Raw genomic sequence first — 26,797 nt, forward strand, 5'->3', positions numbered from 1 at the left:
CATCAGCAGCAGCAGCAACGACATCATTATTATTATTATCATCATCATCGTCAAACAACAACGCCACCATCGTCATCATACGTACGTAGTATTTACGTCGCGGCAATGTATGACAGTGGGACAAGGTGCAAAATAAGTGGAAACAAATATAGAACTTTTGAGTTAAGAACGAAATATGAAATCATTATCATACGAACTAATTTGTTTAGCCAGCCGTTTCGTCTAACCAGCCGTACACCGTTACAACTGTATAACTGGATCAAAGTGTAAAACAAGTCGCAACGTGTATTGAACACAGAAGAGCTTTCTTGGTGGGGATTGATCCATATTGATCCATTGATCATGAAAAACTTCCACGTTCATAAAAATTAGCACATGTGATACAAAAAAATACAATCGGTAGCTTGCTAGTATTCTACTGAGTAGACAAACGAGCACATCATTTTAAAGATCTCGCAGATAATATTCACAATCTCTATGGCAATTCAACATCTCCAAAATCTTCTCAAATGATAGCGTGTCATTCCAAATTGATCTACGTTTCACGACACTATGACGACATGTTTCAAAGAACCTAGAAATAATTGGCTGTTTTAAATTTGTCTGGAAAGTCACGGGTTCTTATAATTGGATTCATGATTAGACGACCGTCACGATCTTTTAAAGCAGGCCGATCGAAATTTCAAACATTTATTTGATGATTTCCTTTGAGTGATTGTAATATTCTCTTGTTACTCAACCTCAACTCCAAAAACTTCTCCATAGCGTGTTATTCTAAATTGGCTTACGTTCCAAATCTGCTAAGTAGTCAAAAGAGCGCAGCAGATAATATTCATAATCTCTTTGGAATTTCCAAAACAGCCCAGCAAATAAAATATCTCGCAGACAATATTCACGATCTCTTAGGACTTTCCCAGCTCCAAAATCTTCTCAAATGATAGCGTGTCATTACAAATTGATCTATGTTTCACGACACTATGACGACATGTTTCAAAGAACCTGTAAATAATTGGTTTTTATTAAATTTGTGTGAAAATTCTCGGGTTCTTATGATTGATTCATGATTGGTCGGCTGTCACAGTCTTTGAAAGAACACAAATCGAAATTTCAAACATTTATTTGATGATTTCCTTTAAGTGATGATGTCACGTTCTCTTGGTACTCAACCACAACTCCAAAAGCTTCTCCATAGCATGGCATTCTAAATTGGTTTACGTTCCAAATCAGCTAAGTAGACAAACGAGCACAGCATATAAAAGATCTCGCAGATAATATTCACGATCTCTTAGGACTTTCCACAGCTCCAAATTCTTCTCAAATGATAGCGTATCATTCCAAATTAATCTACATTTCACGACACCATCACAACATCTTTCAAAGAACCTAGAAATAATTGATTTTATTAAATTTGTGTGGAAAGTGACAGGCTCTTATGATTGGATTCATGATTATACTGCTGTCACGGTCTTTTAAAGCAGGCCGATCGAATTTTCAAACATTTCTTCAACTCTCAACATTTCTCCATAGCGTGTCATTCTAAATTGGTTTACGTTCCAAGTAGTCCAATCAAACCTTTTAATGTTAAACATTTAGGCTTTCGTAAATCCGTAAAGATTCATGCAGTCAGCTGTCATGATCTTTTAAAGCTCACCGATCAAATTTCAAACATTTCATTGTAGACTTCCGTGAGTTATTCTCATGTTCTCTTCGTACTTTCTACAACTCCATAACCTTCTCAAATGCTAGCTTGTCATTTCATTTCGATCTATGTTCCATGAACTTGGAGATCATTTGCTTTTATTCAATTTATCTTGTCTGGAAATTCTCAGACCGTCAACTGCTGTTTACTATTGGGTACTTTTGAATAGATTCATGATTATTTAAATGTTAAACATTTCTTTTTAGGCTTCCGTGAATCCGCGGAAGATTCACACAGTCTGCTGTCATGATCTTTTAATGCTCACCGATCAAATTTCAAACATTTCATTGTAGACTTCCGTGAGTGATTCTCATGTTCTCTTCGTACTTTCTACAGCTCCAAAAACTTCATTTTGATCTACGTTCCATGAACTTGGAGATCATTTGCTTTTATTCAATTTCTCTTGTCTGGAAAATCTCAGACCATCGACTGCTGTTGGGTACTTTTGAATAGATTCCTGATTATTTAAATGTCAAACATTTATTTTTAGGCATCCGTGGAAGATTCGTGCAGTCGGCAGCCATGGTCTTTTAAAGCTCACCGATCAAATTCCAAATATTTCATTATAGATTTCCGTCAGTGATTCTCGTGTTCTCTTCATACTTTCTACAACTCCAAAAACTTCTCAAATGCTAGCCTGTCACTCCATTTTGATCTACTTTCCATGTTTTTTAAGGTTACCAAGACAACATCTACAGTTTCAAAGAACCTAGAGAATCACAAAAGTAGTCAACAGCTGCTTAATATCCGGTTCTTTCGATTGAATTCATGATTAGTCGGTTGTCACGATCCTTTGAAGCACTGCGATCGAAATGTTTAACAATTCTTTCTTGACTTTCTTGAGCGATTGTCCATTTTTCTGTCGCCTAAATGTCCATTCCATATAAATGAATGTATGAGGAACTAATGCCTTGTCATGCCACCATTCCACGATAAGTCTAGTGACGATCTTGCTTTATTACATTTCCCAAAGCATCGATCTTTTGTAGGAGTACAAGTTTAAAAGGCTTTCATGAGATTATTTGTCGTGAAAAGAACGACGGCCACATGTGAATGCAGAAATCACTGCAACACGGTGGCACGGGATGGTACTTTATTACCAAACGATTGAATTGAGAGAATCAACATACTGATCTAGAGTCCTCTATTCCTAGATAAGACTCGTGACAATCCTGCTTTAGAATATTTCGCACAGCATCGATCGTTTTTAGGAGAACAATTATAAAAGACTTTAGTGAGATTCTTTGTCGTGAAAAGAACGACGACCGCATGTGAATTCGGAAATCACAGAAACAGGTTGGCACGAGAAGGTGCATTATTACCAATAGTTTAATTGAGTTGATCAATATAATGATCTTGAGTTAATTCAAGTTGAAATGATATAAAGTATCAATGAAAATGATTACGATTTAGTGAAAACTATTTTTCCTGTTGCTGTCATATCTAAAAGATTAAATAGCAACCCCAAAGATTACTGAGAAATATTCTGATTCATTTATCTAGAACCATTTGAGACATATCTTCTCACAATTTTTTATAAAATTTAACTCCATTTGCAATCAATTTTTTTTTAGTTCGGCCCACCGTCCAACTACAACGAGTCGTACGTAAAATTAGTTTCAAAATACGATGACTAAAATGAAAAAAATAAAAAAAAAACACAAACACAATTCGTTATTCTTTTGAATATTTCTCGTAGTATAAAAGTGGTATTTCTTGATTTTGATTTTCATAATGCACTCAGTCACTCATTCCACACTGTATTCGGTCTTTCTCTTTTTTTACGTACGAAACAAACAAACAAATACAAAAAAAAGTAACAATAAAAAATATATAAACTCTGGAATGCGCCGAATCATTATTGAGTTTTAGGTTTATTGTATCTTTTTGAGGACGTAAAAATGTTGGCATACAATGAGTATAAAACTCAATAATCAATGCCACCATCATTTATTAAATTTGACTGTAACAGCAGCAGTTTTAGAGTAGTTGTTTAGTAGAACGCCAACGAACAAGTTGTTCTACCAACAAACCAAATGAAATCAAACAATAACGAAACATACAAAATAAGAACAACATTCATATTCAAAAGAAAGAACATTTTGCAACCATCAACATGAACAAACAACATCATTATCATCAGTCATGTAATGCAAACTTTGTGTGCGATTTATTGAGTAGATGTTTGGTATTCAAGCTCTCACTCTCTCTCTCCCTCTCTCTATTGTTATAATGGAGGGTGTTAAAAATTTGATTAAAATTCTTCTCTGCTGATTTGTTGGCAATTTTAGGTTTTAAGGAAACATGCTTTGACATGATTAGATTGTTTATGGGATTGAGGGTTGATTGTTTGAAAATAAACACTAGATCAATATCAGTCAGTTGGGAGGGCAAGCAAGCAAAGAAGCAGGAAAACCCACCCGAATACATGTTAAATATTTATGTATGTATGTTAAATTGATTTTCAAAGTCAGCAGATATAAAGAGATTATTTCAATTGTGAGTAATAGAGGATGAAAGATTATTTGCTATTAGCACATTAACTTGGTCGGGTGTCTCTGGCTGTCACCTGTCTGTCCGTTTTGTGATCTTTGTCATAGAAACAATTTTTTTTAAGAAATTATTATTAATTTCAATTTATTATCTAGAAGGGATGTTCATTTTTTGGCCAAATATAATGCTAAATATTATATTTAACAAGTTCTATATTTAGAAACTGATATGTGCTCTCTGTTCTTACGCTAGAACCACATTGGGCTTTATGGATAGGATCCAAAGAAACGATAGTAGTTACAGTTGACTGTGTTTGATGGAAGAGTAACAGATGTGTCTAAGATTATCGTGAACACCTGTCATGCCGGGCTTATCTCACTATTGTTAACTCTTCGTACATTGAAAGCATGGATAAATGCACAAGAACCTTGCTCAAGAGCTCGGTCCATACATACCTAATCAAATAGCAGCATTCAGCCCACAGCCGATAAAACTCAAAGTGTGTGGTTTCACTCCACACACAATTGACCTCGACCAAGAGCCTAGTCCAACAACCATTATGTCACGAACACCACCACTCCAATATATTTCCGAAGCACTGACCGAATTTTGGCTCTGTTAGCCGAAATTTGTCACTAGCGCAAACAGGAGTCATTAAATCAACGATCCCCGAAGGAACCTCACTAATGATCCGGCCAGGATGGAGCCACTGGTCATCTGTAAGTTCAGATAAATAAACTCTCTACAGAATTAGGTTCCGTGCAAACCAGCGACTCCAGTGTCGCCCGGAGGAAATTAATATAAATTTCACTTGTTGACACTTCGTAAATAATATTTATTTTCCAATATAAGAAAACGTTATTCGACATCAATATTTGCACAATCTGTCAATTGTCCTACTTTTATCGTGTTAATCCATAAACCTACTGCATGAAGTGAGGTAATGTTACCTGTGCAGTTGAATAATTCTAACATAAACACGGTATATGCTAAGCCTGTATACATTTGATCCGTCCCGACCTCAGTTGTCCCAGAACTACTATGGTTTTCCGCAGCAGGTTCTTCTAATCTCATGTCGTTCAAAGCTTTGTACGTTCTTCTCATTAATACGAAAATCCTTCCTGACATACCTCCGTGGACACTCCAACTTTATAATGATGTAGTTAGGATGGCCCCTCGTCGTGGTTTTTCGAGTTAAAGTCCATACAGTGACATTCCTTAAGGCGGCTTTGAATGTTTATCTCACTCAACTACTGAAACTAGTTGTGGCTTAAAAGCCGGCTGTCGTCGAAAGTTCTTCCCTGAGAAAAAAACTTCAGCCTGATACAGCTGTCGCTGTGAGACTCGGTTCGTTCCAGAACGAAGATCGAATTGTAAGGTGGTCGAGCTAAATAATGTTAAATGAAAGAATTCAAACTTGGAACATGAGGAAAGAGGGCTTTACCATGTTACCATTTCTATTGTTGATACAATAAAATCCTATGACCGATAGTTCGTCTACGTGACAGAGTTTGCAAACAGATAGTAGAATACCGCATACATCTTTGAAATCTCCATTGATCATGCCTTCTTCGCCAGTTCATCCGCAATACAATTATTTATAATTCACTTATTTTCGATCATTCATATGGGATACTGTCGATTGTTTCACAATACTCTTCAAAAATGATCGGTATTCCTTGACTAGATTTGATTTGGTGTTCACAGTTGATGGGGATCTTTAAATATGAATATCTCTCCCGATATTCAATGATACCTAAGCGAGTTTCACGGCCCTTTAAAAATATATATCTCAATATTTTCGTTCGTTAAAGACCATGAACAACAGAAATTTCTCGATGTAGATGAAATTGATCTTCTTTTCCAGAATCCGTGAATTCTTTGTACTCATCATCTTCTCGATCTAAAGATTGCAGTTGAAGAAGGTTGCGTGCTGAGCTTCAGTAGGACAATTATAAATTATCCTCTGTGCGCAATCTTCTCCAAAGAGAGCTGTCAACGAAAGAGTGAAACTGTACCGAACATGTAACAAGAAGAACGTTTTTAAAATTGGCAGAGCTTTTCGTATTTAAACATCAGCTCGGACAATAGTGATAATTTTTCGCCCTGACACGAATTTTTTAAGAATCTTTCAGGCTCGATTGTTGTAAATGAAACAATGATTCTGTGGGAAACTGTCTGGGATCGTCATGTTTGTTTATCCTCAAATTAAAACATTTTTGGACATTAATTCCACTTGTCATTCGCAAACATTTCATCATCAAAGTAAATTGATCGAATTGGATAAAAAAAGGATCGTATCCCTCGATCAAAATAAAGAAGTATTTGTTATAATATAATAAAGCATATACACGCAGCCTCAAAAGTGAGTAAACACCCGCGAATTTTTTGATTTTTTAGGATCATGAAAATCATTATAGTCCGACTTAAATCTTTTTTTTCACAACCGAATCTATTATTCAACTCAATCTCCAACAAACCGCAACATTAAAATTTTAATCGATAAATAAATTTTAGGATTTTCATTATCTTAAAAAAAATCAAATATTTCCTGGTGTATACTCACTTTTGAGGCTCACTGTATTTCTAGAATCAAATCTAACACCAGTTTTATGCCTAATAAGGCTCAAAGCGCTTCATCTTTAGAGAAACTGATAAACAAAAGTTTATCTATATATCGTTAATCATATCTCTGCTGTCGTAGTAAAAGAACGTCTCTATACGACGCAAAAACCATTTCAGAATACTTGGTGGTAACTTTTACACAGACAACTTAATGTTGATTATTTGCGGTACTCCAGGCATGTCAATCTTCACTTATCCAGTAAAGCTCCGAATCAGGCAAAAATTATGGAAAAAAAATTAACAACCAACTCAGTTCTTCGAGCTCGAAGCGCATGGGGTCAACTGTCTTTAGAGGAATATAATGAAGCAACTGCCAAATAAAAGTTTTATAATATATGGTAGATCATTCATTCCTCTGCTATCGTGAATCATGAACTTCTCTATACGCCTCTAAAACCGTTTCGGAATACTTAGTGTGAACTTTTACACAGATGATTCAATGTTGCATTATCAATATACATACTCCACGTATGTCAATCTCCTCATATCAAGAAAGCTTCCGGAACAGGTCAATTCGGGATTCACGAACATCTCTATACGCCGCTAACAGGGTCCCTGGTTACTTGGTGTTACATAATAATGGTACTCCAGGTGCATATGAATGTATATCGCCACATATTAAGAAAGCTTCCAGAACAGGCACATATTATTGAAATTAAGGAAGTCGAGGACTGAGATCGAATGCTGCATTGGAATCCTCGCTACTGCCAACGAAAACAATTTTAAACATTAGGATCATTTCGGGCTGAAGTGTTGGCAAATTTGAGATGAGTTACTGGGAATGGTTGTGGCCATTAACTCATTACTTTCGATGTCTAGGAAGTATATCTCCACGATAATCACTGTCTTAATGGGCAGTATGAGCCGTTATTGGGTGCGTGCTATGTGCTATGATCTCAGTTTCAGCTGTGGAGATGAGAACAAAGACGATCTCCGTTGGAGAGGAAACGAATGCTGTACATGGGATTGGCTTGCTACGAAGAGTTCGTGTTGGTTATATAATAAGAATTCTGCATGGGTTGCCAAATTGGTAAACAGAAATTATGGTTGCCCTCTGACAACGCCATCAGAGGTTGCCATCCCATTGGTGAAAAAAATGTTCGTGCCAATCCCATGTACATCATTCGTTTCCTCTCCAACGGAGATCCTCTTCGTTCTCATCTTCACAGCTGAAACTGACATAATTGCACATAGCACCCAATAACGGCTCATACTGCCCAATAAGACAGTGATCAGCATTTAGATATACTTTCAAGACATCGAAAGTAATGAGGTAGTGGCCACAAGTTGGATTATAGCGAATATATTGATGTAAAATTATACAGACGGATAAACATGGCTATATCGTCTCCGCTATCTATAACGATACAGAATATATTGTTACGAAATTGTACTTGAATTCAAATGTAACGATTTTAACGGTTGATTTAAAAGTAGCAGAATGCTTTCAAATAGCAGTGCTGTAATAGCAAACTGTAACATATCTGTGGGCATTATTAACATTGAATAAAAGCTTTCAGTTGACCATTGATCGTAAGTTGGCAACGCTGTTTGCTGCGACCGTATATTCGAATTCGAATATTCAGTTAAAGAACATTGTAGAAAGTACACCACAGATGGCGTATGTATTAGAAACCTCTAGAGTCTAGACAGTTAAAGAGAAATCTAGAGTGCAGATGGCAGTGTTATAAATAGTGGCAGAGGTTGCAATCGTTAGTGAGTTTATCAGAGATGCTTTTCGAATAAACATCAACTGAGTGCTATATTTTTCAAGTGAATTGGTGTACATTATAAAGTGTGTCTGTATTTCTGCGAATTTATAAACGTGTATAAAAAATATTGAGTGACTATTTAATTCTGTTGTTATACATTTTAAATAAATAAAGAGTTGTTACAATTTTAAACTACTAAACGGCTTTTATTTACAATCAAAAGTATCCGGTTTATTTAAAGGAAATAAACCAACGTTTTGAAAAGGTTAAAACGTAACAATATGTATTTATGTTATGGAGTCGCAAATGAAAAATGAGGAAATTACAAATGGAATGACTAACTTACCATACATGGTGAAGGGTAAAAAGAACTAAAAAGTAAAAAGAAAAGACCTAATGATAGATGATAGAAATGTTATACCTAAATATTGTAATTTAATTTTAGATTTTTGTGAAATCATTTTAATTCAATCTTAACTACCACTTCAACCCACAAAACATTTTTCATATATTCCTTAAGCAAACACTTTTCTCAAAGGAAAAAAATAGTTGGTTGTCCTTTTATCCCTTTTAACAGAACAAAAAATAAAAAACACAAGCATTTAACCATATCATATCATCATAACATTTATAGTAAAATAAACAATTTTTGGTAGGTAATATTTAAAACAATGACCCCTTGTGGCTAAAATATAAAATCAAATGAAATGAAGAACAACCATATGTTTTGAAAATTTCACAAACCATTATTAAGCATTCCTCCCTCTCCCAACCCACTACATCAGCACTATCAACTGATAAACTACTCTCACTCTGTATTGGATCGGGTGCATAAGCAATGAAATCCGAAGGAAAATTCAAAAAAACCAGCAAATGCCTCCTCCCTCCTGTTAGTGTGTTTATTTAGGTGAGTTTGTTTGCTTTTTGCTAAAAAAAAAGAAGCAACAAATTTTTGTAAACATTTGCGCCTCTTTTAAAACAAATGACAATTAAATTGTAGACACGAGTGTACCGAGTTGTATGAATCGTTCGTACGAATTATAGACGACATATTTACATATAAACATGTTCGACCAAATATGATTTTCCAATTACAACACACTCATGAAAACAAAACCACCTTCTGCTTACAAACACATCATGCAGGCATAAATTCATATACATGTAAGTAGGTATGTAAGCATTATTATCACCATCATTATTATCATCAACATCATCATCCTAGCAAAACAGCAACAAACACATTAAAATTAAATAAACAGCATTAAAAGAAAATCTCACTCAACCATGAAGAACATTTTGTTGTTTGTTTTTTATATTTTTTAAAAGAATTTTCATATGAGAAAGAGAGAGCAGAGCGAGAGTTAAAATAAGGGTTTCAGAGAAAGAGCACGATTTACAGAATTCTTTTGGACTCTATTTTAGAAACTGCATTAAACTGGTTTTAGTTTTTGTTGTTTTTTTGTTTTATTTTACATAAAGTTACATGACAATTTTGTTGTTGGTTTGTATTTGTTGTTGTTGTTTTGCAGTAGTCGTTAAACCAAGAAGGGCAAAGAGGAAACGGAAGTTTATTTGCAAATGAACAGTGGGTTAAACGAGAACAAATTTCTAGTTGGAAAATTAAAGAAAAAAAAGTACTGAATGATAAATCCGTATTTTCGTTTTATATTTCAAGCTTGAAAGCTAACTTGTATTAGTCGATGTTGGAGATCGAATTCTTGGGGATTAATTTTGCTTATTTTTCCTAAGATTTTTTTCGAAGAGCAGACCATCCTCATTTACTTTACGATTAACAGTTCGAGATCTCATTTCGAAGTGTATATTATTGAAAACCTCACAGGTAATAATTTCTTAAAGTCAATTGCTTGGAATAGTTTTACGAGGTCTTCCTCCCACATGTTGAATTTTTTCAGTAACTGTCTCATGAAATTTTTTTATAATTTCTGAAACTGCTGATTTATTAATTGAATTTTTATGAGATGTTTTGGTTTATAAATTTACGCAAACCTCGACTCTAGCCATTTTCACTAACTTTTTTAAAAAAAAGCTTATTGTGAAAAAAAATTACACAGGTCAACAAAAAAAAAAGGCTTGAATAACCATTAAATAGATTTGATGCACCATGGCTACCTAAGTACAAAAATGGTAAAATTTTTCAATTCTATGGATATTTTTTTTAAATTTTTAAGTAATATTATACATTTTTTTAGACCTTTCTTCACATAATTAATGATAACTCAAAAAGGGTTAATCCGATATTATTAAAATAAACTTGGAAACATTTAAATCTACATAACCTTTAATCCATTTATATATTGCGTTTCAATCGGCTCAGTATTTTCAGAGTTATAACAACAAATTAAAGCAAAAAATATATTTTTTATGTGAAAATAGCAAATTTTTCTGTTTTTAAAAATTCATGAAAAATCGAAAACGGCAGAAATTGTTCAGATTTATTGCTTTATCACAAAGCGACATGTAATAGGAACAAAATGAGATATTGGTCATACAAATTTATGGATAATTTTCGAATTTATTTACAATTAAGTGAATTCGCTCATTTTCACAAAATTTTAGTTTTTTGTGTAATATACTTAAAATTTGAAAGTAAATATTCTTCTTTCGGTTGATTCAATTTTGAAAACATTTTCCCCATGCTATGTACAACTTTTCACATATATATTGCGTTTCAATCAGCTCAGTATTTTCGGAGCTATAATAACAAATTGAAGAAAAAATTAATTTTTTACGTGAAAATAGCTAATTTTTTTTTATTAAAAAAATCATGAAAAATCGAAAACGTCAAAAATTGTTCAGATTTATTGCTTTATCGCAAAGCCACATGTAATAGGAACAAAATGAGATATTGATCATAAATATCGTTTGATTATTTTCGAATTTATGCACAATTAAGTGAATTCGCTCATTTTCACAAAATTTTAGTTTTTTGTTTGATATACATAAAATTCAGTAGTTAATGTTCTTCTTTCGATTGATTGAATATTGAAAACATTTTCCCCAGGCTATGTACACATTTTCACATATACATATATAGCGTTCTAATCGGCTCAGTATTAATATGAAGCAAAAAATACATTTTTCATGTAAAAATAGCAAATTTTTTTGTTTTAAAAAAATCATTAAAAATTGAAAACGTCAAAATTTTTTCAGATTTATTGCTTTATCGCAAATCCACATGTAATAGGAACAAAATGAGATATTGATCATAAAAATCAATGTTATTGCAACAAAAACAAAACACATGTAAAATTTATACTCAAAGTACACAATACAATTTTGTGAAAATGAGCGAATTCACTTAATTGTGAATAAATTCGAAAAGACTTCATCGATTTTTATGATCGATATCTCATTTTGTTCCTACTACATGTGTCTTTGCGATAATGCAATAAATATGAAAAATTTCTGCCGTTTTCGATTTTTCATGATTTTTTTAAAACAAAAAAATTTGTTATTTTCAGGTAAAAAATATATTTTTTGCTTAAATTTTTTATTATAACTCCGAAACGACTTAGCCGGTTAAGACGAAATATATGAACGGATTAAAGGTTATGTAAATTTAAAGTTTTCTAAGTTTATTTCAATAACATCGGACGAACCCTTTTTGAGTTATCATTACTTATGTGGAGAAACGTCTAAAAAAAATGTTACTTAAATTTTTTTTAAAAAAAAACCTGTCCACAGAATTTAAAATTTGGACCATATTAGTACTACTGGAACCACAATACATCATAATTGTGTAATGGTTTAAAAAGCCTTTAAAATTTTGTCGATTTTGTTGCCTTAAATAAAATAAATATTTTTATTTAACTAGTAGACCGCCCCGGCTTCGCCCGGTAGCATTTACTAATGTTAGTTCTTCAAGTTTCTCCAACCCACATACACCTGCCTGTTCTTATTTATTTGGAAATAAAATATCTAAATTTGTACTGCATACTTTAAGGAGCTTTTTTATTACAGTTGACTGGACTCAAAAAAAATTTCCAAGTTTTACCCGAAATTTTTGAATTTTTCTTCTTTCTCCTGAAAATTTCGAATCGAATAAAAAAAAATCAGACGAATCGCTACAGCCGTTCTCACGTGATGCCATTACATACATGGACCATTTCATTTTTATATATATGTATATAGATTAATTTTTCTTGCAGAAGTTTTACAGTTTCCATTTTTCCCTTTATAACCACTGTTCGAGTAAAATTAAAATAAAATACTATAAAATTCTTATTAGAATTCAATAACATTTAAACGTGCAACAGCATGTTTAACTCAAAAACAACACTACTCATACTCAGATTGAGTGAACTGCAGAGGACTCTAAAAATTTTCACTCAGTTTTCCAAACACTCCACTCAATCTGTGCTTTTGCCAAAAAAAAAATCATTAGAAGGAACGGGGAAAAACCTTTTGGAATTTTTTACAAACTGAAAATGTTTTTCTGTAAACTATGAAGAAAAACCGACCGACAACTTTCTTTCTTTCTTTGCATTGGCAAAGTTGCGGCTCTGCTCTGTTAAAATTCCATACATATGGGATTGAATATGTACATTTATTTGACTAACTAACTGGCTGGCTGGTTGGTTGGTTGGATGGATGGTTTGTGTTTCATTGCTGGCTGACTGACTGGCTTGGCTGCTTGCTGCTGCTTCATTTTCATTTTATGCATGCGATAAATGTATAGCGGCTCGTGCCACTAGTACTCAATTGACAGCCATACACGGCGCACACAATTATTTTGCCAAAGCGCATACAAAAATACAAAATAATTTGAAAGAAAAAACAAAATATATAATTTATACCGACACAAGCAATTGCTACAAAAATAATAATAATAAAATCAACCACAACATCAAAAAATATAAAATAAAAATCAAGTAAAATAAAACACACAGCTAGCAACAAAATAAAGAGAAAAAAATATAAAAATTATACAGTACTATTTAACAAAAACAAAAGAACATTAATAAGATTTTTGAAAAATATTTTCTATAAGAAAAAAATAGTAGTGACAAGTACAAACAGCCCCAGCTCTGGCTTAACAACTGTAAGACAGATGGCAAAATAATCTGGCTCATCATCATAATAATAATAAAAATTAATTTAAAAAAGAAAAACATAAAATTTATAAAAATAAAACCACAGGTTTATTTACAATTTGAATTCATATAAATTAGTGCTAAATTAAAGAAAAAGTACTTTTATTTATTAAAAAAATAATTTGGTATTGTCTTTTTGTATGGTTTTGGTGTGTTTAAAATGTAAACATTAATATGTTGTTGCCATTGTTCTTTATTTACTTCATTATTTCTTGTGTTTTTGGTCGCTTTTTGTGCTAAGTGTATGAGGAGACCAAAAAAAAATCAAAATAAAATGCAAAAATCAAAACAACAACATTATTAGACTAAGCAAAGAGCAACAACAACAACAAATTCTAAATAAAAACAAAATGTGCGATTAATGCGTGATTTTTTTTGTTTCTGCTTTTCATTTTGTTTCACTTGTTTATTTTTATTATTTTTGTCTTTGTTGTGTATTTGTGTTGTTGTTGTATGAGCATAAAGAAATCTTCTTAATTTCCAATTTGTTTTGTTTTGATTTCTTGCTTGCTATTGTTGTTGTTGTTGCTTTTATGCATAATGCTAATAATAATAATAATATTTAGCATTAAAAAAAAGAGTGTAGCATAATTTTTTTTGTAATGAGAGTGTGTAATGGAATGAATGAGAGTTTAGTTGACACTGTAAATTGGGAAAATATGAGTGTTTGCATAAAGTGTGTTGTATGATGATGATGATTGTTATTGTTCGACACAAGTGATGTGTATTTTGTGTTAATGATGATGATGATTATTATTTATTATTATTTATTTCAAGTCATTACTTGTTAGTAGTGCGTTTAAAGATTTTGTTTGTTTTTGTTTGCCATTTTTAAATATGGTATAAAAGATATTTAATGTCAGAGTCAGTTACTCAATTATATTTTTTTATTTGTTTGATTTTAATCATATGTTTATTTATGAAAATATGTATAAAAATAACCACAAAGACAGTGTGTGTAAAATTAAATTTTATAAATTAAAAAAATAATAACAAACATTTGTTGATAAAAATAGCCTCAAACCAAAAGTAGATAAAAATGTTTAAACAGTAAAATAAATTATATTAAATTTGTTTCATAAAACCAAAAAAAAAAACTACAAAAACACAGAAAATGTGTACAAATTATCAAACAATTCACAATAATTGCTATTTTCAAATATCATTTAAATAAAAATTTTTGTATTATTAATGTTAACAATTATTGATAATTTGTTTTAAATAACTAATTATGTTTAAACACCAACATTAAAAACAAATGATATAGGATATTAAATAAATAAAAAAAAATTTAGAAATAAAAAAATCTATGAAATAATTAAATAAAAAAAAAAATCCAAAAGTAAATAGGTACAATATGAATAAAAAAAAAATAAAAAATTTTGTGAAATAATTTAAACAGAAAATTTATAAAATTAATTAAAGTAAATAGAATATGAATCAAAGCTTTTAAAAACATTAAAAACAATTTCATGGTGCAATTAACTCAATTTTAATTAAAAGACTATAAAAAGTTTTAATCAAAAATTAAATAAATAATAAAGAAACCAAAAAAAATAAAAACAATTGACTAAATTTTAACCATAAAAACTAAAAATATAAACAAAAATCGTTTATATTTTCAATTTATAAAAAGAAACAATTTATAACTATTTTATGGACACTTAAAAAAAATTAATAAAAATTTGTGAATGTTTTTAAAAATATTTTGAATAAAAAATATGAAATATAATCCAATTTTTTAATTTCACTTAGAATTCTTAAAGGTTACTGCGTATTTAAATGTTAATGCGAACATTTACGAATTGCAGTACATATGTGAATATGAGGCTTTTCGTGTTCGTAACGATATACGAAGTGACTTCGTATTAAACTTTTTTTCTTAAATTGTTGTAGAAACAAGTCATTTAAAATACTTAAGAGTTACTGCATAATTAATTGTGAAAGAGAAAATCTACGAATATCAATTTGTGAATACGAAAATTTTCATGTTCGTATCGGTATACGAAATAACTTCGTATCAAATATTATTGTTGAACTGTTAAGAAGCGTATTCGTTTAGCTAAAATCTTTAAATCCATTATGAAATAAAAATTTTTTTTTATGAACTTTTTTTATTATATTTTTAAGAAAAATTTTTATAAATTTTTTTTTTGTGTTTTTTTTTATTATATTTTTAAGAAAAATTTTTATAATTTTTTTTTTTTAATTTTGGAATAAAATTTTTCTTCCATTCTTGTTCTTTTAATTGACGATAATTGTTAAAATTATTCTATGAAATTTTTTTTTCTTTATAATTTTTCAAAGAAGGAAGATCTACATTGCGTAAATCTTTGGAAATTTCAAACTAGTAGTTACGAACTTCAATGTTTGAATACGAAGACTTTCGATTTCGTATCGGTATACGAAGTAACTTCGTATTATAAATATATTGTTAAATTGATAGTTTCGTTTAGCTAAAATCTTTAGATCCATTATGAAATATAATTTTTTTTATGAAAAATTTTTATTTTATTTACGAACTTCAATATGTGAATACGAAGACTTTCGATTTCGTATCAGTTTACGAAGTAACTTTGTGTTATAAATATATTATTGTAAAACTGTTAAGAAGTTCGTTTAGCTAAAATCTGTAGATCCATTAATTTTTTATGAAAAATTTTAATAATTTTTTTTAATGAACAATTTTAATATTTTTTTCTTCAATTTTGGAATAAAATGTCATCCTTTTTTTTCTTTTAATTGAAGATAATTTTCTAAATTTGTCTATAAATTTTTTTATTTTTAAATGTTCAAAGAAGAAAATTCAAATTGAGCAGATCTTTGCAAATTTCAAACTATTAAGAGTATAATTACGAGTAGTTACGAACTTCAATGTGTGAAGACGAAGACTTTCGATTTCGCAATTTCGTATTATAAATATATTGTTAAACTGTTAAGTAGTTCGTTAATCTAAAATATTTAGATATATTATGAAATATTATTTTTATTAATTTTTTTAATTTTGTTATACAATCTAAAATAATTTTAATTTGATCACAAATTTTATTTTTTTTTAATTTTGAAATGAAATGTTTTAAATTTTTGTTCTTTCAATTCAGAAAATTATCAAACACTTTTCTTTCACTAAAATATCTTCCACAATTTTCAAATGAAAAATATTTATTTTTTACAAACTTGCTCATTTTTAATATATTACATAGTACTTGACATTTGTTAAGTGCATTAGAAACATTATTGTCCAAAATATCGACCGAATTAATGGTATATCGTACGTGACATAAAACGGTTGCAATTTTGAGGTACATGTAAAAATATGAGAAAATTTGAGAATCGTGAGAGACGTATTTTTTCTTTTAAACCAAATATTTTTCATTATATTTAAATAAAAACAATCTTTGGATGATTTTATAATATATAAAATTTAGTATCGTACGTGACATACCGTACACTACAGATATTTTGCAGTCGTGGTTGTCATACTCGTGGAATTGCCCATATGTGTGTATAATGATTAAACAGCATTCTATTATATGAATCACTATAGTGATTCAGACTATGCGATCTTTCATAGCTCATATTTTCTCGCTCTCCTACAATGCTCACACTTCTCAACGACCTCCTAATTTAGATTATTCAGAAAAGAGAAGAAGTAGCAGTCACTATTATATTATTTGAGATTTTTTTCTATACTAAGTTACAATAATTTAAGATTAATTAAAAAAAAATAATAAAATTATTTAGAAAAAGTGGCACCCTAGGTACTTAGGAAATCCAGCTTCTTTTTCTATAAATTATTATGATCTTGCACTATCAAAGTAAATTCTGATTTCAAGAAAATTTAATAATATAAAAAATATGTTTGTCACCAAATGTTCAAAGTTTCAATCATCCGAAACTATTTTTTTGGATGTTCTTCATCATCAGTAGAGTTGAGCTATGGTTGGAGAGCAAACTTATTCAAACTATGCTACTCGTACTTATCAACATGAAAAGAGCTAATTAACTAATAAAACTACTGAAATGAATGAGCCAAAAGAACTGCTCTACATACTTATGATCGAAAATGATTAAACTAGTTCTTTATTCCAGGTGATGATAACTGATGCAAAAATAAAGCATAACAAATTTGATGCGATCGTACTTTTTTGATACTATTTCATATTGAAAAGTATCGTATTGCTCCTGTAATTAATTTGATACTTTCAAACAATTGTCAATATTTTATCGGAATGACTCGGAATGCTTGGCTGTTCGATGGTTGTCTTAATCTTCTTATCTTTCATTTCCTTTTAATTTCGTCATATTAAAAATTAGAGAGTCGTCCAAACCAATAGCCATTTTGTGTAAAACACAATTTTCTATAGGAAAAACTATTTGCCATTAAAAATACTACACACAATTTCCTATAGAAAATAATGTTATAGACAAAATAGTCTATAGAAAATACTATTTTAACAAAATTGTCTAGAAATACTGTTATACACAACATTTTTTTAAAGAAAAAGCTGTTATACACAAAATTTTCAATAGAAAATTATAAAATTTCATATAGACAATTTTGTGTATAACAGTTTTTTCTTTAGAAAATATTTTTATACAACATTTTGTTTATAACACAATTTTCTATAGAAAAAGTTGTATATAACACAAATTTCTATAGAAAATGTTGAGTATAACACAATTTTCTATTGAAAATTTTCACAATTTTATAACAAAATTTACTATAGAAAATTGTGTGTTTAACAGTATTTTCTATAGAAAATTGTGTGTATAACACATTTTATACAGGAAATGTTATTTATAACATAATTTTGTATTGAAAATTATGTGTATAACAGTTTTTTCTATAGAAAATTTTGTGTATTACAGTTTTTTTCTATAGAAAATTTTGTGTATAATACAATTTTATAAGAAAATGTTGTGTATAACACATTTTTTCTGTAGAAAATGTTTTGTATTTATACAGAAAATTTTATTTAAAACACAATTTTCTAATATTGTGTTTGTGAAAATGTTGAGTATAACACAATTTTCTATAGAAAATTTTGTGTATAACAGTTCTTTTCTATAAAAAATTTTGTTTATAACAGTGTAGTGTATAATACAATTTTCTATTAAAAATTTTCACAATTTTATAACAAAATTTACTATAGAAAATTGTGTGTTTAACAGTATTTTCTATAGAAAATTTTGTGTATAACACATTTTATACAGGAAATGTTATTTATAACACAATTTTGTATTGAAAATTTTGTGTATAACAGTTTTTTGTGTATAACAAAATTTTCTACAGAAAATGTTATTTATAACACTCGTTTCTATTGGAAATGATGTGTATAACAGTTTTTTCTATAGAAAATTTTGTATATAACACTATGTTCTGCAGAAAATTTTGTGTTAACCGTATTTTCTATAAAATATTGTGTATAACAGTTTCTTGTTTAGAAAATATTGTGTATATCTGTTTTTTCTTTAGAAAATATTGTGTATAACAGTTTTTTCATTAGAAAATTTTGTGTATAACATAATTTTCTGTAAAACATTTTGTGTATAACAGTATTTTCTAACATTTTGTGTATAACAAATTTGATCTAGATGATCGACTAGCTATTTCAATATGAAAAATAGATCATATTCAATTATATTAGTTGATTTACTTTGGAGCATAATAAATAAAAAACCTTAAACCCAAAAATCCTCCTAAATTTGTACACAAACTGCCACAGGAAATGAAAATTGTATAAGTTTTATTAGTATGTCAAAAGTTACAAACATGTGTATTCAATAAAATTATTACTATATATGCAGAACAGCCAGCCATTTAGTATTTTAATCCTTTAACAAACTCATTCTCACTCAAACAAACGCACACACAAGCTAACAAACATTTCAAATGTTTAGGGATTTGTTAGTTAATTTAAAAAAAAAACAACATGGCTGAATACTAATTTCCGTTACAATTTAAATATAGTTGTGTTTAGAATAGAACCCATACATCTTGTTTGTAGCAATATTTTCCATGAGAAACTAATCAATATTGGGTTTATTATTTTTATAAAGAAATATTTTATTTATTAGTTTTTGCCAAGTTGGTGGGAGTTAGATTTTATTATGAGGAATTTTATAAAGATAATAAAAAATTCCAGGCAGTCTTAGTTCAGTATTGTGGTCAGATATTGTGAAATTATGTTTGTATTAATTTAATTAATTAACTAGCTTTGAATAATTTTTTGGTTTTTGGTTAATTAGAGAGTTAAAAAATTTCTAATTGTGGCAACTTTGTTGTTTGTTATTACAATTTTGTTTAAATTACAGATGCCACCTGTCTTATTATTACCACTTATTTTGAGATTTTTTCATTTTCTTTGTTCTGCCACTTAAAAAAAGTAATTAACTTAATAAAGTCATTAGCTGGAAAAAGTAATAATTAAAATATTTCACAATTCTATTTCACAAATTTATTAAAATAATAACAATTTTTTTTTAAATTCCCCAACAAAAATAATAATAATTCAGCTAACACAGTTTTAGTGGCAGCGGCAGCAGCAATAGTAGTAGCAAGAATTAGTAGAAAAAGAGGAAATATTATACCGTTGTTGTTGCTGTTTTTCCTACAATGTTGTACACGGTAGAATTGTGCCGCGAACCTTGACATAATAAAACAAAAACAACCAAATAGCAGCAGCAAAAACAAATACATACACACAGCAAAAAGCAACAACGCAAGGCGCAGCAGCAGCGTCAACAGCAGCACCACACAAAAAAACAAAACATAAAGAAATAATTTCGATTTTTGTTGTATGTACGCAACAACAACAAGAATAACAACATTAGCAGCATTTGCAACCAACAACAGAAAAAAACAATAAAACATCAACAATTACTTACTTTACTCTACTTTGTTATGAGTTTTTTTGCTGTGCTTGTTTTTTTGTGATGAGTATGTAGAATGCAAAAACAATAAAATACAATATTTTATTTATTTTTTCATATTTTTGTTGTTGTTTTTTGTTAAATTAGCTTTGAGATTTAGTGCTTTTGCTTTGTTTTTGATTTAAGCATTAATTTTGTTGAGTGTATGTACGTACGAACGCCATGTTGTTAATATGCAATTGCTATTGAAGCTGAATTGCAATGTTTGCGTTAGACTGCAGGCCACATAATTATAAATTTAAGTGATAAAAATCATTAGTTTTTAAATACAGTATTGGGTTAATTTTTGAAAAGTTTATAAAAAAAAGAAATAATCTGATAAATTTGTATTTATTTATTCCCAATAAGCATTTTTACTCGCATTCAAGTTGAAAGCAAGTGTAATTCAAGCCTTGAATTATAGACAAGCAATTAAATTACAGCTGTATTACACATTATTTCAATAGCATTTTCTCCAGTAAAAAGGAAACATAAATTTTTATTGGAAAAATATTTAATTTTTCAAGTTTAAAACATAATTACATTTGCATTCAAATTCCAACAAAATGTTCAAGTGCTTGAATTTTTGAGGCTTTGGTTTGCTATTGGGTTGTATTAAATTGAAATTAGTTCTATGCACAGTGCATCGAAAAACATCGTAATTTTTTAAAATTTTTAGCTCTTTTTTACAATATAAATTTATTCAAAGTATTAGCCATTGTTAGCTATGACATTTTCCTATCTTTGGAAAATTTGAAATTTACATAATTATGATTAAATTCGAAAAGAATCCATCAATTTTTATGATCTATATCTCATTTTGTTCCTATTACATGTAGCTTTGCGATAAAATAATAAATCTGAACAATTTCTGCCATTTTGGATTTTTCATGATTTTTTTATAACAAAAAATTTTCTGTTTTCACGTAAAAAAATACTTTTTTGCTTCAATTTGTTATTATAACTGCGAAACTGATGAGCCGATTGAAACGCAATATATGTGTGAAAATTTGTACATAGCATGGGAAAAAGATTTTCAAAATTCTAGCATTCGAAAGACGAACATTAACTACTCAATTTTATGTATAACAAACAAAAAACTAAAATTTTGTGAAAATGAGCGAATTCACTTAATTGTGAATAAATTCGAAAATAATCCATCGATTTTTATGATCGATATCTCATTTTATTCCTATTATATGTGGCTTTGCGATAAAGTAATAACTCAGAACAATTTTTGCCGTTTTCGATTTTTCATGATTTTTTTTTAAACAAAAAAATTTCCTATTATCACGTAAAAAAATAATTTTTTGCTTCAATTTGTTATTATAACTCCGAAAATAGAGAGTCGATTAAAACACAATATATGTGTGAAAATTTGTACATTGCATGGGAAAACGGGTTTCAATATTCAATCAATCGAAAGTAGAACATTAATTACACAATTTTATGTTTATCAAACAAAAAACTAAAATTTTGTGAAAATGAGCGAATTCACTTAATTGTGAATAAATTCGAAAATAATCTATCGATTTTTATGATCGATATCTCATTTTGTTGCTATTATATGTGGCTTTGCGATAAAGCACAAAATCTAAACACTTTCTGCTGTTTTCGATTTTTCATGAATTTTTTAAAACAAAAAAAATTAGCTGTTTCACTTAAAAAATATATTTTTTGCTTCAATTTGTTATTATAACTCCGAAAATACAGAGTCGATTGAAACGCAATATATATACGAAAATTTGTATATAGCATGGGGAAAATGTTTTCAAAATTCAATTAATCGAAAGTAGAACATTAACTACTCAATTTTATGCATATCAAACAAAAAACTAAAATTTTGTGAAAATGAGCGAATTCACTTAATTGTGAATAAATTCAAAAAGAATCAATAGATTTTTATGATCAATATCTCATTTTGTTCGTATTACAAGTGGCTTTGCGATAAAGCAATAAATCTTAACAATTTCTGCCGTTTTCGATTTTTCATGATTTTTTTAAAACAAAAAAATTTGCTATTTTTTTGTTAAAAATATATTTTCTGCTTCAATTTGTTATTATATCTCCGAAACTACTAAGCCGATTGAAACGCTATATATATGTGAAAATTTGTACATAGCATTGGGAAAATGTTTTCAAAATTCAAGCATTCGAAAGAAGAACATTAACTACTCAATTTTATGTAAATCAAACAAAAAACTAAAATTTTGTGAAAATGAGCGAATTCACTTAATTGGGAATAAATTCAAAAAGAATCAATAGATTTTTATGATCAATATCTCATTTTGTTCGTATTACATGTGGCTTTGCGATAAAGCAATAAATCTAAACAATTTCTGCCGTTTTCGATTTTTCATGATTTTTTTAAAACAAAAAAATTTTATATTTTCACGTAAAAAATATATTTTTTGCTTCAATTTGTTATTATATCTCCGAAACTACTGAACCGATTAAAAATAAATATATATATGAAAATTTGTACATAGCACGGGGAAAATGTTTTCAATATTCAATCAATCTAAAGTAGAACATTAACTACTCAATTTTATGCATATCAAACATAAAACTAAAATTTTGTGAAAATGAGCGAATTCACTTAATTGTGAATAAATTCGAAAAGAATCAATAGATTTTTTGATCGATATCTCATTTTGTTGCTATTATATGTGGCTTTGCGATAAAGCACAAAATCTAAACACTTTCTGCTGTTTTCGATTTTTCATGAATTTTTTAAAACAAAAAAAATTAGCTGTTTTCACTTAAAAAATATATTTTTTGCTTCAATTTGTTATTATAACTCCGAAAATACAGAGTCGATTGAAACGCAATATATATACGAAAATTTGTATATAGCATGGGGAAAATGTTTTCAAAATTCAATTAATCGAAAGTAGAACATTAACTACTCAATTTTATGCATATCAAACATAAAACTAAAATTTTGTGAAAATGAGCGAATTCACTTAATTGTGAATAAATTCAAAAAGAATCAATAGATTTTTATGATCAATATCTCATTTTGTTCGTATTACAAGTGGCTTTGCGATAAAGCAATAAATCTAAACAATTTCTGTCATTTTCCATTTTTCATGAATTTTTTAAAACATAAAAATTTTATATTTACACGTAAAAAATATATTTTTTGCTTCAATTTGTTATTATATCTCCGAAACTACTGAACCGATTAAAACGCAATATATAAGTGGATTAAAGGTTATGTAAATTTAAATTTTTCTAAGAATATTTTAATAATATCGGACTAACGGTTTTTGAGTTATCATTAAGTAGGTGAACGTCTAAAAAAATTCACAATTTTACTTAACAGTTTTTTTTAAGAAAAACCTCTCCATAGAATTTGGACCATATTTGTACTACTGGGACCACAATACATCCAAATGTAGTGGTTCAAAAAAACCTTTAAAATTTTTTAAATTTTGTTGCCGCTAAATTAAAATCTTGTGAGTTTTTTGAGATACCCTTTACTTGCATGTAGATATCCCTGTATGCTTCAATAATTTCGCTTATACTTATTCTCCACTTGTAACTAGTTACTTGCTTGTGTATCCCCAAGGCTTAATATTGTCGCCTGCTGCTGGTCGTTTTATTTTAATTTCAGTCTCTCCCTCTTTACTTTACTAAATATAAGTAAGTAATTTATTTTGTGGTTTTTAGCCTTGCCTCTGTCTCCATACATCTTGCAATGTTTATTTATTATGAAATTGTAATTTTTGTTTTATGAATCTTATTTTCTGATTAATTTCATTAAGTAAGTTTTAAAAAAAGTTTCATATTTAATTGTTTATTATTGTTTTGTTTTCTTTTGTTGTTGTTGTTGTTGTTATCTTTTTGTTGTTTTTCTGCTCTCAGCTGTTTACATTAGGTACGAAACAAAAAAAAACATGGCTTAATTGAAAAATCTTATTAAATAACTGAGTAAGCATTAAGAGTGAAATGAAAACTAAACTTCCGTATTCTAAAAAAAAAACAAGCATGGCGACAATTATGTTTATTTTAATTAATTTAAGAAATAAAATATAAAATAATGAATAAATTCTAATACAAATCTCATATATTTTTAAATTCTATTACATTGGTTTAGGTTTTTTTACTTCTTCTTTATGTTTTCCTTGATTTTTATAAACATATCGATTTTCTATCATCTCTTGTTAGCAGATGTTTATCATCTCTAGATTGCAACCTGTAAACCAGTGTTGCTTTCTAGCATTTTTTCTTAGTTTAGTTTTATTTACTGTGTTTAAATTTTGTTTGCGTGTATTTTTGGTTGAATTCATTGCCTGGTTAACTTGAGAATTTGTGTGTGTAAAATAATACAATTTTCAGTTTTATTTTTTTTTATTACCAATGGAGTCGTAAAAATTTAAATTACTTTTTTAGTTTTTCCCATATACATACACATATAATGTGCTTTTTTTCTGCTCATTTTCAAAAGATAAACGTTTTGTATGAGTAAGTCCATGAAATAAAAGATTTTCTTAATAATTTTAAAATTTAGTTTAACAGAAATGTTGTTAATGTTGGTGGTAAAAAAGAAACTGATGTTTTCAAATACATCTAGAGTTTAACTATTTTATTTATCACATGGAAACACCCATATCCAGCTCATTTTCTTCTCATAAATAATATGGCTAAATTTAAATTAGATTTTACGTGAAAACACTTGCGTATTGTTGATTTAAATATTTAAAATGTTAATTTACAAAAATTGCTTTGAAATTATATTATACAAAAAACTGTTAGAGTTTAACAAATATTTGAAAAATAAAATCGTTTTGAAATTGAAGCTTTTTTATGTGAAAATAATAATAAATTAGGCAAATGCAACCTAGGAATTTGAAATATGGCAGCATTGTTGATGAGTGATACAAATGTAACGATTAAAGCTAAAATATTGTAATTTAAATACCTAAAATTAAAGTTCAAATATGACAGCATAAAGACCAATGATTAATGCTAAAGCATGACAGTGAAATACCTACAATTGAAGCTGAAATATGATAGAATAAATTTATACTAATATGACAATAAAATATGACTTACGATCGAAGCTAAAATATGACTGTCTAAAAACGACGATTGAAATAAAAATATGACAGTCAGCCCAATTAAAAAAAGAAATTCTCCGGGATATTTCGTTTTCTTTTTTTAAACATAGAATTTTAATAGGAATAATGAATTTTTGTTCATAATTGGGCTGAGTATAAAGACACACAGTTGAAGCTAAAATATTAGTGTCTAAAACCGACAATTGAATCGGCATTATGACAGAATGTACACCAACGATCGAAGCTAAAATTTTACTGCTCCAGACCTATGATTGAAATTAAAATTTGACTGCTACAGACCTACGATTGAAACTAGAATATGACTGTGTAAAGACCTACGATTAATGCCCATAATTTCAACAAATAGATATCTATGGTGTGAAATACCCAGCTGATAGATTTACCTAAAAGGTAACTTGACATTAATATCAAATGCATATCTACGGATCAAAATTACTAAATATTTTTACTCCATAAGTAACTAAGCACTGATAGATATCTATTTGTAGAAATTACGGGCATAAAACTAAAATATGACAATATAAAAACTTATAATTGAAGCTAAAATTTTACTGCTAAAGAAGACCTACGATTAAAGCTAAAATCAAATTGTGTGCCAACAAGCCATCATATGCGGGATGTAAGATGTTACAAGTAAGAGAGCTATATTCGGCTGTGCCGAATCTTATATACCCTTCACCAAATTATACTTCAAAATAAAAATTTTAAATATTTTTAGGTAAACAAAATTTATTTTTTTTTACAGTTTTTTAATTTTTTGGAAAAAAAAATTTTCGAATTGTTTTTTTAAATTTTAAATTTTTTTTCATTTTTGTAATATTTAGCGAAAAAAAACTTTTGGTGAAAAAAAAAATCGGGTTAAAACATATTTTTCCGATTTTGACCCATTGTATGTCCAACTTACTATGGTTTTATATACGTCATTGCCAAGGTCTTTGAAATATCTATCATTAGATATCCATATTGTCTATATTTATGAATTAGTAATCCAGATATAGGTCAAAAATCGAGGTTGTCCTGGTTTTTTCCTCTTATCTCAGCCATTTATGGACCGATTTTGAATAGCAAACTTCTCGATAGCATGACTGACAGAATTATTGAAGATTTGGATCCCGAAGATATCTGGGGTCTTCAGAAAATTGATTTCAA

General features: G+C 28.8%; 1 protein-coding gene across 4 annotated transcripts in view; it reads left to right on the plus strand.

Annotated features, from left to right (window-relative positions):
* Positions 1 to 26,797, plus strand: part of mam (mastermind) — a 179,426-nt gene that overhangs the window by 100,601 nt on the left and 52,028 nt on the right. The window contains exon 1 of one of the 4 annotated variants that reach the window (XM_065514065.1): positions 13,066 to 13,424. The exons of 1 other annotated variant lie outside the window; for it this stretch is intronic. The gene's annotated coding sequence lies outside the window, so the exon portion shown is untranslated. Of the gene's footprint in view, positions 1 to 13,065; positions 13,425 to 13,492; positions 13,595 to 13,673; positions 13,693 to 26,797 lie in introns of those variants that run through there. 2 more of the 4 variants (XM_065514064.1, XM_065514066.1) reach the window with 2 other exon arrangements.

The sequence above is a fragment of the Calliphora vicina genome, chromosome 5 (assembly GCF_958450345.1).
Source record: "Calliphora vicina chromosome 5, idCalVici1.1, whole genome shotgun sequence".
Lineage (NCBI taxonomy): Eukaryota > Metazoa > Arthropoda > Insecta > Diptera > Calliphoridae > Calliphora > Calliphora vicina.